Source organism: Gobius niger (genome assembly GCF_951799975.1).
Source record: "Gobius niger genome assembly, chromosome: 16".
NCBI classification, from domain to species: domain Eukaryota; kingdom Metazoa; phylum Chordata; class Actinopteri; order Gobiiformes; family Gobiidae; genus Gobius; species Gobius niger.
Genome location: NC_136867.1, coordinates 12,372,029 through 12,386,543, shown reverse-complemented (window position 1 = coordinate 12,386,543; position 14,515 = coordinate 12,372,029). Strand labels below are relative to the sequence as shown.

General features: G+C 41.2%; 1 protein-coding gene across 2 annotated transcripts in view; it reads left to right on the top strand.

Annotated features, from left to right (window-relative positions):
* The window catches only part of tiam2a (TIAM Rac1 associated GEF 2a), an 84,497-nt gene that overhangs the window by 6,070 nt on the left and 63,912 nt on the right, over positions 1–14,515 (top strand). The window contains exon 1 of one of the 2 annotated variants that reach the window (XM_079573984.1): positions 6,988–7,321. The exons of the other annotated variant lie outside the window; for it this stretch is intronic. The gene's annotated coding sequence lies outside the window, so the exon portion shown is untranslated. Of the gene's footprint in view, positions 1–6,987; positions 7,322–14,515 lie in introns of those variants that run through there. 2 annotated transcript variants of the gene reach the window in all.

Genomic DNA, 14,515 nt, shown 5'->3' with positions numbered 1-14,515 from the left:
ACACCTGTCCGCCATCCCTGCATCTGGTTAGGATTAGGGAAAGAAAACATATTAAGTTAAAGCAGGCTATGGTTTATAACAGGAATTCAGTGTCAATGGGCCCGGGGTCAAGGTTCAAAATGTATAATCTTTTAAATTAGTCAGAAAACCAAAAGGCTATTTCCTTCTTTTTTTAGAGTACATCAAATTTAAATATTGTTTTTACTTTCCATGAACAAACAGATTTCAGGAGTCACTTAAAACTAGTCTAAAGAACGTATGTATTTTGAGAAGAATGCTTGTATCTAAAAGGATTATAGCTCAAACTAGTTTAGTGCTTGTTTTTTGTACTCTGATCAAGAAAAACCTTGTTGTTGACCGTTTACATTTGGACAATAAGAACTTATTAATGTACGGTAAACTTGTGGAAACTGTGAAGCACCCTCTATGTTGAAATAATGTCGCTTTTCTTTATATTTTGCACTGCTAAGCCATGCACTCGTGCCCAAAATCACGCCTGTCCACCCTCCCTCCTGCTGTCCTCCAATCTGTCCTGTCTTCTCCATTTTGTCACTAGCACCTCTGCGGGATCCCTTGACACCCCACTGATTGGGATTAATCATTCATGATCATGTTTATTAATGACCAGCAGGCATAAGGGATCGTACACACACACACCGATCTTTTATGCTCCCCCATAGACACATGGCCTATGTAGTTTAACAGTGGCCTAATAGATTTAAGAGTGGATATCCGGTCTCTCATGGTTTGGTAATCGGGACCGTCCCATGGGTGGAGGGGAAAGAGTGAGGACCTCGCTGGGAACATCTGTGACAGGCCGCCCCAGAAGAGACTCCACAGTGACAGTGGCAGATATCCCACAGGGTGTTTAGAGAGGAAGAGTCGATGGCAGAGACAGAATGTAAAGATTTTTGTACATGCAGTTTGTTTTCGAGCCACAGCGGTGAGCATAGTCGAGGGAATGAAGGGAAGTACAACCTTGTGAAATAATAGTATGCAAATTACTGCATATTAGTGTCTAAAAAGCAAGGTGAAAGTCTAATAGAGGGCTAAGAAAGGACTAGTGGTGACCAGATGACTGTCAATGCACGCGAGGAGCAAACCTAGCCTGTTACAAAAGAGCACATTTGAAAGCAGTTAGATGCATGTTGGGGCTGGATATACATTTGGACAAAAGTAAATCTTCAGATCAAATCAACTTCAAGTGGAAACGAAACCCTTACTTCTGATCATCATGAAATATTCAAATATCCTTATTATCTTCAATATACATATCCGTCCTGTGATGTGATACAAAGCGTGTATGTTTTGCCCCGCGGCGCGTACATTTGACAGAGAGTGATGAGGCGCTGATGCTGCACTCTTCACACGGTCCCGTCTGCTTTCCCCCGCCGCCTCCTCTGCCCTCATTATCCCACTGTGTCTCCACTATTTTATCATCTTTTTATTCAGTCCTTACAGTCCGACCACAGACTTCATTTTCTGCCTAACCTCTGTGCAGGGCATTTTTCATCCACTAGTGAGGAGAGAGGAGTCAGGGCCGGTCATATTCTCTGCCACTGAAGCTCTCTCCGGTGGGGCTTACAGCACAACATGATATTATCAAAGAAATACTTCATGAGAACACAAGAAATGAATGAAACAGACTTGTAACCTACGGTGGAAGTGAGTAACTAAGTATTGGGAATAATCAACCCATGACCTTTACTCAAACCGAGGCTCTTCTGAGTCATAATGGGAACACATTGAGGAGCAAATCCTGAATCATTTGAAATCTTTTGGTGTGGAGTTTGTTTGCTCTCCCCTTCTCATCGTCCATTTTTCCACATCAACCTAAAATATGCACATCCAGCAGCGAGTCTGGTTTCCTGGTACTCCACTGTGCCCCGAAAAGGTCTCCCCAGCAGCTTTGATGGATGGCTCAAACTAACTTTTGCTTTTGCACCTCTAGCTTTACATTTGAAAAAATCTTTAATGACATATTTGCTTACCTATACTGCAATGCAACAATAAAAAATAAAATCGAGAGTAACACCCTTTTTTAAATGACCTTGATGCTAGGAGGGGGTCAGAGGTCACGGAGGGAGGTGGCGACGACATTTTTCTTTTGTCCCGACAGAAATGTGACCTGTCTCCTTTTGTTAGTCCCCTCTCTCCTTTGGTGGTTCTCAAGGAGAGTAAGCAAGGACACTAGGAAACACTTGAGGTTACCCTAGAGCGTTTAAGGCTTTGAAAATTGACCATTATAGGGGAGGGTACAAAGTGTGGAGAATAACACACCTAGTGACCTTGGAAGTAGACAGTGTGTGTGTATGTTGGTGCAGTCAATGGCCTCAGTATTATTTGTGAGAAGAAAGCATTAGACATGAAAGCCCCTTCATCTGTGTAATCACAAGTCAAACTGCAGGCCGTGTGCAGCAGTGTAGCAATTAGTGGTATGTCAGATGTTAAAGCGGTTTATCAATCCCTTTTATTAAGGCCTTAAACGGAATTAAGAGAGCCACAATTAATTCAATGAGCCACATGTCTAAAAATATTAGTATCCTGTTCATATACAGTATGTTGGCAGTCATGTTTTGGCCAAGTGTCTATAAGTTTACAATAAAATGTCTGTCAAAAGTGAAGGTGATCCTTGTGTTTGCAAACTTTGCAATACATAATGAGTTTAATATACATTTCAAATCACCCCAATATTGAGCTGTTGTTCTAGTTAGAGAACTGGGTTACTAGGTTACAATATCTAGTCGATCTCTCTGTACAGCAAAGGCTTTGAGTCTTAAACAAACGGCTGATCATGTGCAGTCATACATGAGGCCATCAGCAGTGGGTAAGGGTAAACAATATGTGCTTTATGCTTTTTCTTGTATTTCGAGAAATATGAAGAAAAAAAATTGCATCCCACTCACACCCGCTGACGTCACAGCCGCAGCAGAACGAATCCACTTTCACAGCCCAAATAAAAGGTCCCACATGCTCACACTTTCCATTAGCTATTATTAGACTGATATGTAAACACACTGATGAAGGCACATATGGCTGCATGGGGAATTTTACAAGCAAATAATGTCAACTTCTTTCCAATAAAGGCTCTGTGCACGATCAAATCAATAACATTTTGCAGTTAATTGTCTGTAAATATATCGTGATCAAGTTTAATTGGGATATTACCCAGCCATAACAACTTCTAGAGCCATCAAACCGCGAAATTGACTTAAATGTTTTTGATTCAATTTCCCCAGATCCCTTTGTCTATTTCAATGTTTTTAGATCTGTAAAATGAAGTATTATACTTTCAATTTTCTTTTCTTTTTCTTTTCATTTATTCCCATTTTCCCCATACCGCGAAGACAACAAAGTCAAAGATCAAAGCATGTGTCAGTTTTCCACTCCCAACTCAAAGTCATACATGAACTTTCCTCAACTGTAATAGAGACGCCCTCTTAGGCAGACAAGCATTTAGTTACTATGTGTTACATCGTTAGGTGATGATTTTGTGGGAAAACCTCGAGGACTTGGCATGTTTCTAATTAGGAAAGTAAAAACGAGCGCATTTTAACAAGGCAATTTAAACTACTTCCTATAAAGCTTTTAGGACTTAATAAATGTGGGAATGTCAACACTTACGCTAACCAGCTATGCCTATTGTGCTGCAATTTGTTCCAGTTTCTTTTACGGCACGACGTTACACTCTTGTTATTTTTCAATACAGGTTAAAGTTTTTTTTTTTTTTCCCGAACAGCAACGTTAAAAGCAAAACAAATGACATTATCGCTTCACAGAATAGAGGCATTCAAACCAATTGGAATCAGTGGTTACTACTTTGCCAATGGTGAAAGCAGGCTTTGTGTTTTGTCACCTTGTCCCATGCATTACTCGTTGGAAGTAATTTGAACTTGTGATGACTCGATCAGGTGCTCTCTATTTCCCTGGCCTTGCGTGCCAAAAGCCTCAGAGCAACAACAGTTATCCATAACAACATCGTAAACAAGTCGCAGTTTTATTAGACAGTGATCAGATGTAGCATTATGACCATCAGCCATGTCATCAATGGAAATTTCATTTGATTTTTTTACTTGTCAAAATGCAGATCTTCTGGTTCCAAGTATCTCTATACAGGGCCTGTCCACATGAAGCAAAAACGTTAGCAAAGTTTTGTGTATTCTCAAAAATAATATTGGGAGGTGGTGTATTATCAAAAACATGATTAAGGTGAAAGGGCACATAGATTCAAAATTTGGACCAAATCCCATTTAAAAACAATAAAGTTATGTGGAACAGTGAGTCACCCATAAAATGACAGTACAGACTCTAATACTGTGTGATTGAAACCTCTATGCAAGCCCAAACAAACCTAGCATTACGTGTACTCTGGCTACAGTTGCACGGGCCAACCTCAGCTGATCACATCCAATATCTGATCATATTTTACCTCTGTTCCTTCCCTTCGTAATATACTGGCCTCTGCACACCAGGATCCGACCCCACCTGAACTGGCGTCTGATCTACTTGTCTGGCCATCACACCTGTCCGCTTTGACAAACTCACAATGAATCCGCTGTCTTTCCTATTTCTGCTGTTTCAGCCTTTTAGTCCAGAGTCGGACCAAGCAACAACCTGCCCACCCTCAGTCCAGTTATTATATTTTTCCTGTCTATATATGGAAACGGAGCAGTGCCTCTTTACACAGCTGATGGGAGAACAAACACAGATTTAAAGGCCTAGCAATTTCTAAGGAGACGCTTAATCTTCAGGGACTGGAGTGTGGAGATCGAATGTAGATCTGCTCTCAGAACTCAGCGCGGAAGTTAACAATGTTTTGGAGAGAATATTATAAGCTGTTCAATGAAACGGTCGTGAAACCAAAACCAAAATCAGGCTTTGGGGTTATTTTGCTGTCGAACATAGAAGACTAGTTGCAGAGCGATGGTCACACTCCTAGCTGCTTTGTCCATCAGGTGGGGTCCTCCCTGGAAAATTACTGGTTCAGCACCGCGCCAAAAGACACAATTACAGACAGCTCTTGACGGTACCAATAATATCCACTTCAGCAGTTTATTTAAGCATGTCTAAGAAAGAAGCAAACATATCCAAAGTACTCGTTGTCCCTTTTAACCCAGCATAACATTTGTGCCATCGCAGCTTACAGTTTGCCCCTTGTCATCAGTGATTTCTCATTACTTAAACCTGTCCAGCTCGATTAAAAGCTCTAACTAGAGGGGTTTCGTTTTTCTTTTTTTTTCTTCCTCACCCCTCCACCCCCCACTCCAGCTTATCCACTTGCTGATGCACAGACACCCTTTGTGTGTTGCTCTTTGAAGTCGCAAACTGTTTTTTGGGAACAAGTCCGGGGTTGTTACAAAGTGGTTTTGATTGTAGCGTTTTTTTTTGTGCCCATGTCTACACTAAACAACTAATTTTCTTGTGTTGTCTGGCACTAGAGCTTTCCTCCAGACAACCGCAGAGATGCACATTTCTTATTGGCCTGACAATATAGTCTCTGTATGAGACTATTTCCTACCAAGACATGACAAATGGGGGGGAGTAATTACACTGAGAGTGAGGACAGGGTTCATAGCTCAGTAGTTCATACAGTGCCAGTAATGGCCACATCACATTATATGGAATGGGAGAGGTGAGAGAGGCACTTAACACGGAATCCCATAGTGCAGAGAAAGCGAAGTCCTATTACTACAGAACAAAGCAGAGGCGAGCAGTACGGCTGACCAAAGGGGGTTGGGAATCCTCATTCAAGGTGTTGGATTTGAAGGCGAAGTGTTGAAATGTGTAGCCCATGCCCGTCTATCTGTATGTGAAATATGCGGACACAGGCCAGTTTGTTGTACTTGCATTCAGTAAATAAATAGGCAATATATATTTTCGAGTAAATGTTCTGAATAGGAGCAACAGTTGGTGTTGGACTGATTTTACAAAATTGAGCAAATTGACAGTTGGATGAAGTACGCAAAGAAGAAATCCTAAAAAGAATTAAAATTGCTTACATTACTAATACCTCTTGGTCGCTGGCAACTCCGATTTTTAATCTTCCCATTTGAGCCGTCATATACTGCTGTGCGGAGCGTCTGGGAGTGGTCCTGGCTCGCTGGTAGGTGGCCGGATGTCTTTCAGAGCCAATTATGTTTAATGAGATGCGGAGTGACCAGAGCTCTGATGGCTGCGCGATCACAAACATGGAGAAGAGAGAAATCAGTGCATGAAATGGAGGAGCATTTAGGAAAGATGGAACATTACAGACGACAGTCACTAAAATCAGCGATAAAAGTAACCCATATTGTGTTTAAAAAAAATAAAGATAGCATTGAGAAGTCAAAACTAAAAAGCAGCCTTCTTTAGGTTTCAATTGCAGCTTCTTGTCTTTGTAAGAGAGTCCTTGTTGTATAAAAGAAATGCCACTTTGATCATCATCTCAGAACAATTAAATAAAATACGAATAGCTCTATCAATAGTCTAGTTATAAATAGAAAACACTCAGATTGTTGCGATTACTAAAGCTAGTTTCTGCTCAAACATGTGGTCATTGTTATGGAGACATTCTGGAAAGAAGCTCAGAGCATTTATGTCACTGTCCAACGAGCAGGTTGATGAGCAAAGATGATAGGCTTTGTTATTTTAAGAAACCACCCTCACTTTGGATTGTATCAGCAGGTTAGTTGGTCCAACGGGTTCGTGGGAATTTTCCTCCTCTTGTTTTTGTGACAAAGAAATTGACTGAGAAGGAAAACTTAACATTGAAATGAAATTATGCACTTTTTAAAAATGTGCATTTCAGGGGCAACTTAGATCAAACCTTTACGCTCAAATAGTTAGTGGCCTACTCAAGTATTATCAATAACTTTTTTTACTCCTATGTCTGTTTTTTACTCCTACTTCTCATTTAGCAGAGCTTGCTTTAAATCTTTTGGCCACCCACCTTTGAAAAAAAAGCCCAAAAAGCCCCTGTAATAGACCTATACCTAATTAATCGGGCAACATTACGCACCATGTAGCCTGATCATTATCAACATCATTCCTTTGACACCGAGTAGCGCTGAAGAGCAGAGGCACCTCCGCCCCATCCTCCTCTCCGAGTCCGTGGGAAGGAGGAGTTTAACCCCACATTGTCTGGGAGGAGTCCGCACAGTCTCTTGGCGCTCCTCTCCTCTGTCCCACGAACATTAGCGGCGGCGAAAACGAAAGAAAATTGTGGACATAGGGCAGATGAAATAACTACGCTGCATACTCAGATGTAAATCAAACTGTGTTGACCTTATCTGCGGCGGAACCACGTGGATGCGGTATGCTAGCGCAGCAGAAACAGTAACCGGTAAGTTGCGGGCTAAACTTATTTACAGTAACACAAGAGGGCTGATCGTCATCTTTGCGCGCTTTGCGTTCAAATAAAACAAAACAAATCGCGCACATAAAAACGGTGCCCTGAAGTGTCTGTTTCATGTATTTATTAATTTTTATTTTATAGCCGGTCAGTATTCGGTTCCTTGGTCAATGATGCGCTAATCCCACTTTAATTACCCCGCTATGCATCAACGTCTTCGTGCGTAAAAGTGCTTTGTTGATCCCTGTATACCGAATTAGCGTGCGCCTCTTTTAGTATTGTTCCTAAAAGATCTTTGTAGAGCAGCTGTTGAATACTTCCCCTAATTAGATCGATGTGACAGTGTGCTGCTAATAGGTGATACAGAGCGTGCGCTTTGCCTCATAAATTACTGTCTTTTAACCTAATTAAGCCCTCTTTGGGGATTTCTAGTTTGTGACTCCGGCTGCACAATGCTCTTCCTGTAGATGCCTTAAGGAGTGTGGAGATGTTCAACATGTAGCCACCAGCAGCCCAGTCAAAGCCTACTTATTGCCCCTTCTTCTTTCACCTAATTTATGGAGTAAAAAGGTTGGGATCAGAGGCCAGTGCTTGTGAACACCAGGGCGTGTTTTATTGTTGTCTTTGGATGTGATTTAGCCCCGGCCTTTATTGTCATTAGGCGGTGTGCAGGGGTGGAAGGATCTTCTCAGCTCATGCAAGGACAACAAAAGGATCCTGCAGACCCCTGGAGTGTTAAAGGCCGGCCCAGGGCAACCAAAATGCAAGGTGGAAGGGGGGGCTGTGAGTGTGCCATTTGGCCTGGTGTTAGCTCTGTCATGGAAACCTGCATGTCTTAATACCTTTGCACACTGCAGGGAAGAGTTGTAAAGTAGAAACACTGAGCTAATGTTTGACCTAAGTCTGAAATGCTCGTTGATTTATACAAGGGAGTGGTGTAGAGCTGGGCAATATATCTCTGTATCTTTAATCTGAATTATTAACTCTTGTTGCAATATTGACTACAGCAACAGCAGTGTCTCAAGAAACCAAAAACTTTTTTGCACTTCTCTTTATCTGAAGTTTGGCACACCCTTTAACCTTTTAACCCCCACCTGACCTGAGCACATTTTCTCCACTTCGGCTTTAGGAAAAACTAAAAGCTTCTTGAAAAAATCGTCAAAATAGCGATGAAAACGAGGATGAAAACGCCACAAAGAAGTGACAAAAACGTGCAGGAAAAGCAACGATAACACGATAAAAAAAGCGACAGAAACACTGCAAATAAATGACAAAAGAGCAACAAAAACATGATGAAAATTCCACAAAGAAAACGATGAAAACACAACAATAAAGCGACAGAAAACAGAAACGGAAACACGACAAAAAAGCGATGGAAGAAAGTGATGTTAAAGCAGCAACAACGCAAGTCAGTTTTGTAGCTTTCAAATGAGGCGTTCTAGTGATCATTAAGCTTTCAAATGAGAAGCTTTTAGATTTGGGTAAAGCTGAACTGGAGTAAATGCGCTCGGTTAAAGTGGGGGGTAAGAGATTAACCATTGTATCTCACTCAGTTACTCACTGGTCACTACGTTTCTAGTATTGCACAACTGCAGGCACATGGACCAACATCTTATTAGATCATCATGACGTCCTAATTGTAATTCGATCAGTTTGAATGTTCCAGGCCTGAAAATCCCCCTTGTGCTTATTTTCCGATCAAGGAGACATGCTGAGTGATAGTTTTTCTATATTCAGCCCTCGACAGCCTCCTGCCTTTATAACAGACTCCTCGGAAGATCTGCTTATTTACTTGCTTAACCGTTGTTGTTGAAGCTCGTTGCCTGTTTTCAGAGATTGGCAATTGAACCAGCGGGTCAGACGCAGCAGCAGGCCAGGGGTATGCATACTTTGGCTTTTGCGGTTCACATTTTTCGTGGCCAGAGAAAACCCACAACCACAAGGAACGTTGTGTTTTTGTAATTCTGTTTCTACCCTGGACAGGCCTGGGTCTTGAACTTTGGAGATGATGACAGGGTCTGTGTCTTCATAAATGTGTTTATAAAGTTTTTATGAGATGAATTATAGAAGCCACTCAGAGGGAATGTCAGATGACACCGTTGTTTACAAGTGAGAAGAAGACTGCGGTCCTTCCTTATGCCTGATATTGAGCCAAGAATTGGACACAGACAAGGCGGAAATTGTTTTAAATCAAGTACTGACTGCAATTCTTGAAATTCAGGCTGTGACACTTGTATATCACAAAATCACATACGTTTTTACATTTTTAATAATATAGACAAATGATTTTTTGAAGACTATATCAAACCTTCTATTATATATTTCCTAATTTTGTGATGAAAGTTAGCGATCAGTCAATTGTATAGCCCAATGTCACAACCGGAGTAGCCTCACAGAAAAGTAGAACACTAACCTTTGCATCAAATTGCCTTTTATATTTCGCTTTGACGTCACTTTAGTAAAAATACTCCAACATGTGTGCTGTCTCCGCAGGCCATATTGCACGACTGTGAGCGTCCCATTGTTGTTAATTGTACAGAGCTTTAACAGGGCCTGCGAATGCTTCCTGTCTTCTCCCGACACATTTCTCTCCATATAAGGAAGTGCGCATGTGACTTTTCAGGCAGCACTAACATCTGTAGACTTACTGTCACACAGAGATGAAGGCCCTCCACTGTTCGGCGGTACAAAGACTTGACTTGGAGTACGGGTAGTTGCAAATGAAAGAAAACAGAAAACCTTTATCACAAATGCTGCCTGGATTACAAAGTGTTCTTGAGTTTTTTTTCTTGTTTTGTTTTTTTTACACAGAAAGGCATGCAAGGAGTTTCTATTTTTTGCTCCAATGTAGAGATTATATTTGGTTTGTGCCAGTGTACGCCAGCAGTGTCTGGAGTGCTGGCTATAAAAAGCAGGTGAACTGAAAGTTAGTGTTGATAGGCGCTTGGCTTTGACTTTCTGTTTGTGGCCTCTTTATGACACCACAGAAAAATGCGATGACCTTCTCTGGGTAAACCAAAAAACTGACTACATAGTGATAAGGGCTTCTGTTTTTTCTTACAGCCAAACTGACAAATCCTTTGTGCTATGAATATGAATGAATGATACAATCATTTTTGATGGATTCATCTTGGAAGTTTGAATGAGTTTGAGCCTTGTTTCTTGTTCATTTTGACTTTCAATTTGTCTTAAGTTGCAACCCTCTACACCACACACTGTAACCGGCTTCTTAAATCGAGTTCTGATTTCTATTGTTTTTTTTAAAATATTTTGTACATTCCAAATTAGATTGGATTTATGTTTCAAAATCAAGATTTAGTTTACAGTGCGCATTTCAAACATTTCCTAGAGTTTCTTTCATTCTCTTCAGGATACAAGCTTTGGACAAAAACACATCCACATAGGAGGATTTGTTCAGTCAGCTGGACTTGTCAATCCGCCTTGAGATCCCCTGCTTTGTCGCACAAACAGTGAGACTTATGTCCAGCGCTACAGCAGGGTGTCAACTCTATCGCCCTTAAAGGGTTACTCTGTTTTTTCTACAACAAATGACCAGCAATATTTGTGCAGGAGATAAAGATGAAATACTAATGGACGACTTATCAAGCAGACGACGGGGTCAAATGCCAGAAAGGGAGTGGGGCCTGCTTTTAACCAGTGCCAGATGACGTGTGACTTCAGACTTTCATTAACCGAAAGGAATAACAGCTAGACAAGCCAGTGCCGTCCCTTTACAGATAGCCATATAAATCAGGGGTTGATTGGGATACATGAAGGAAAAGGGACCCATGACAGCGATAGCCTAGCAGTGCGTGTAATACCTCTGTGACCAGCAGACTGTATACAATCCTTCTGTCTGGAGAAAGTGCCATTTCAGCAACATGAGCAAGTGAGTTATAGAGCCAGTTCTTAGATTATCAAAATGTATAAGATGAGATAAGCAATTCAATGCATGAAGTGCGAGTTGAGTGTATTGATTTGGAAATGGTTATGAGGCTTTGAGACATTTTTCAAACATAAATGGGAAGTAGTGTTATGAGGGTGTATTTTATTGTAGATATTAAGCATGTTTAAACCAATAATGAGTAGCATTTATCCCTGAACTGGAAGATCTTTGAGCTCTAGTCTTCCTTTGTTCATTGTCTTTCTCGAAACCATGAATAAGTATTGTAATTAGCATACAGAATCTAGAGTAATCCCATGAAAAAACACAAAGATCTGCACAGCTTGTGAGCTCCGAAAAGGTTGATCACTAGCACCGCGTGTGACGTTGCAGCTGTCAGTCAGGCGCTCATCAGACGTCTTAAAACCAACTCCAGGACTTGCATTAAGAACAGCATGTGCTGGTCAATTCTTAATCAACAGCTGTCCTGTAGAGCAGAGCGTGTCAGTGCCACAGGTCAATCCTAATAAGAATTGAAATCATGATTGATCTGTGCTAACTCGGTCCAGTGGTCTTAAGCTCCTCCTAACTAACCTAGCTAACCCATCGGGAAGGCAAACACAGCTGGTGCCACGAGCCTAAGTGTCCACTACTGGGATGTCTCCTGTTGGCGCCATGTGTCAGGCATTGTCCTCCGATGATGAATGGGCCAAATACTGGATATGCGTTCGCTTCAACCCATAATCCACCTTATATTGGAAGTGATTGACATCTTATTGCTTTATATGTGGGAAGCAGGTCGTGGTCAGTCAATGACATCTTAAGTCTGTGCATTGGTTTTATACAAGCTGTCTAATTATGAAAGCATTTGAACAAGAAATGTGCAATCAAACACAGTTACAACAGAAAGCATACACCACAAGCTATTACAAATCGCCCATTCCATTGTATGGAATTTTTATCAAATGCATATCGAAAGCTTTGTGTGAGTGTTCCGTCAGAAACTGTAAAATTCAAGGTCTTTACAATGTATTAAGTTATTTCAGGTCAGTTACCTAAAATGACACATGACTGGAAAAAATGAATTGTAGGAAAATCAGATCAAAGAAATTCTTAAACAGTGATTTTATTTCCTTTATTCTTCCCTCCTCGCATATTGCTCCACTGAACTGCAGGATATGACGCTTCCTTATCAGCTCATTCTCCTGGGCCATATGAAAGACATGAACTGCGCTGGACACTACTTGGCAGCCATTGTAAATGCATTAAACCGAGGGGAAATTTTCAGCCTCATTAGCACCACTCGACTTGACCTCACTCCCCCCTGTTCTAGCCGTGCGTGGTTTGATCTCCAGGACAGATACGCTCCTTTCAACCATCTCCCCGGCTCTAGGCTTTGTCCTGTTAGCTCAGCCATTTGACGAGTGGCCAGGGTAAACATAGACTACTTCAGGTTACCATGTCGTAATCTTGGCATCTGCTTGTACCACCAAAGAAGTTAATGATTGGAAGTAGCGATTATACGTTTGAGATTTGAGCTTGGCCAAAATGAAAGAATGTTTTGTCATGATCTGAGCCAGTGGGGTTATAGGTTTTTATTAGATGCTGCTTCAGTAAGTTTGCAAAAACTATGTGTGTGGTCCTATTTTTCCAATATAACCCTTTGATACCAAAGATTAACTCTCATTTTGCCACTTTGAAAACCTCGGATTACTTTCATCTGCCGAATCGTCCAGCTACACATATTACTTGCTTTGGACTGCCAAAGACATGAGACACAAGATCCTTCAGGCTGTTACATAAGCACATTATAACCCAACAAACATACTTTTTTCCTTAGGCTGGAAAAGTAACTCATTGACTGAAAGATTTTTGCCACCCAGGCTGCGCTGCCCACAGGGTTGTTTTTCATATTGATGTGCACAGGTGCAATGGACTGTCCATTACATTTCGCCCACTGAATTTTGTCAGTTTGTGCTTCCTGCTGGGAAATAGAAGAGGCTGAATTCTTGTTGAGGCCAATTCTTGTTGGCTGGGTTTTTGCGTACTATCATGTAATTTTAATGCCCCTTCACTTCAGAGTGTCCAAGCTGAGTCCACCTGGCTCCAATAAATACTTTATTCGTAAAACACTCCAACAGTTCTTGTTTTATGCAAATAAGGCTGTATATTAAAGTCTAGTAACCTTATTTGTCAATTTGTTTCCCTTCGGCATAATTTCCTCCAGTTGGCTCCAAGATGATGTTCATTGTTTCTGGCTGGAGGGGTTAATGGTCTTTAAAGTCTTACACTTTTTGGCTGCTGTTGCTGCCAGCATTATAAAGTGTATCTGAAGTGAATAACAGTACTAGTACTTACCGGTATCTGACAGATTTAAGAGTTATACTAATGTTATGTCACCAAATCAATAATGAATTCCAACCATGACAACCTACACTATGAAGGCACCGTCAAATGTATGAACCCATTAGACTTTCAGTGAAGGACGGAATCAAATGGCAACTTTGTTTTTTGCCCAAAGGAAAAGTCCCTGTTGGTTCCTGATTTAATTTCTGTTTTTGGGATGCGCAAGCAGTATTGTGAGAGCTAGAAATGACAAACAACTCTCTGGTCTTCACGGCCTGAAATGGCAAGCACATGCAGCTTTAAACCATGCCTGCCAAAGAAGCAGAACCAGACGTGCATGTGCCCCCAGTAAGTACTATATTTCATCCTGGGACTTGTCCTTTGTCAAATCTCTGCTCCTGTGTTCCATCTCGCCTTTCGCCTTTTCCCAGACTAGTAGCTGCACTAGCCAGTACGGGTCATTTCACTCTTCACTCTTCCTTGGTGGTTCACCCCGTTGAAGAAGACCATTGTTGGCTACCCCAGATGGGATAACCTGCACGGGCCGCTGTGTGAGAGCACAGTGTGTAGAGTTTAGTCTGGCGCTGTTTGGTGGAAGTGGAATGAGTGAGTCACTAATATAAGAGCGTGTATCCTGTGTGTAAAACAACTGGGGTAAGCCAATGAGACATCACTGTGCAAGTATGCCACTGTGTAGAATGTTGTAAAATTGGGATTCATCTAGTGTCCTCGTAATCTTAAATGCCATCTCTGTTAGTTGAATAACATAGTTTTTCTAAGCTTCACTATATTCTTCTTCTTAATATATAATTGTTTACCCCCATAGGAACACTTATAATTACATTTAGCTCTTATTATCTCATATGATAACTCTCAATTTACCGTTTTATCAGAAATATTGGCTAGCTTTATTGCAACTGTATATCATGCCTTGCGCTCAGATTTGTCATCATCCG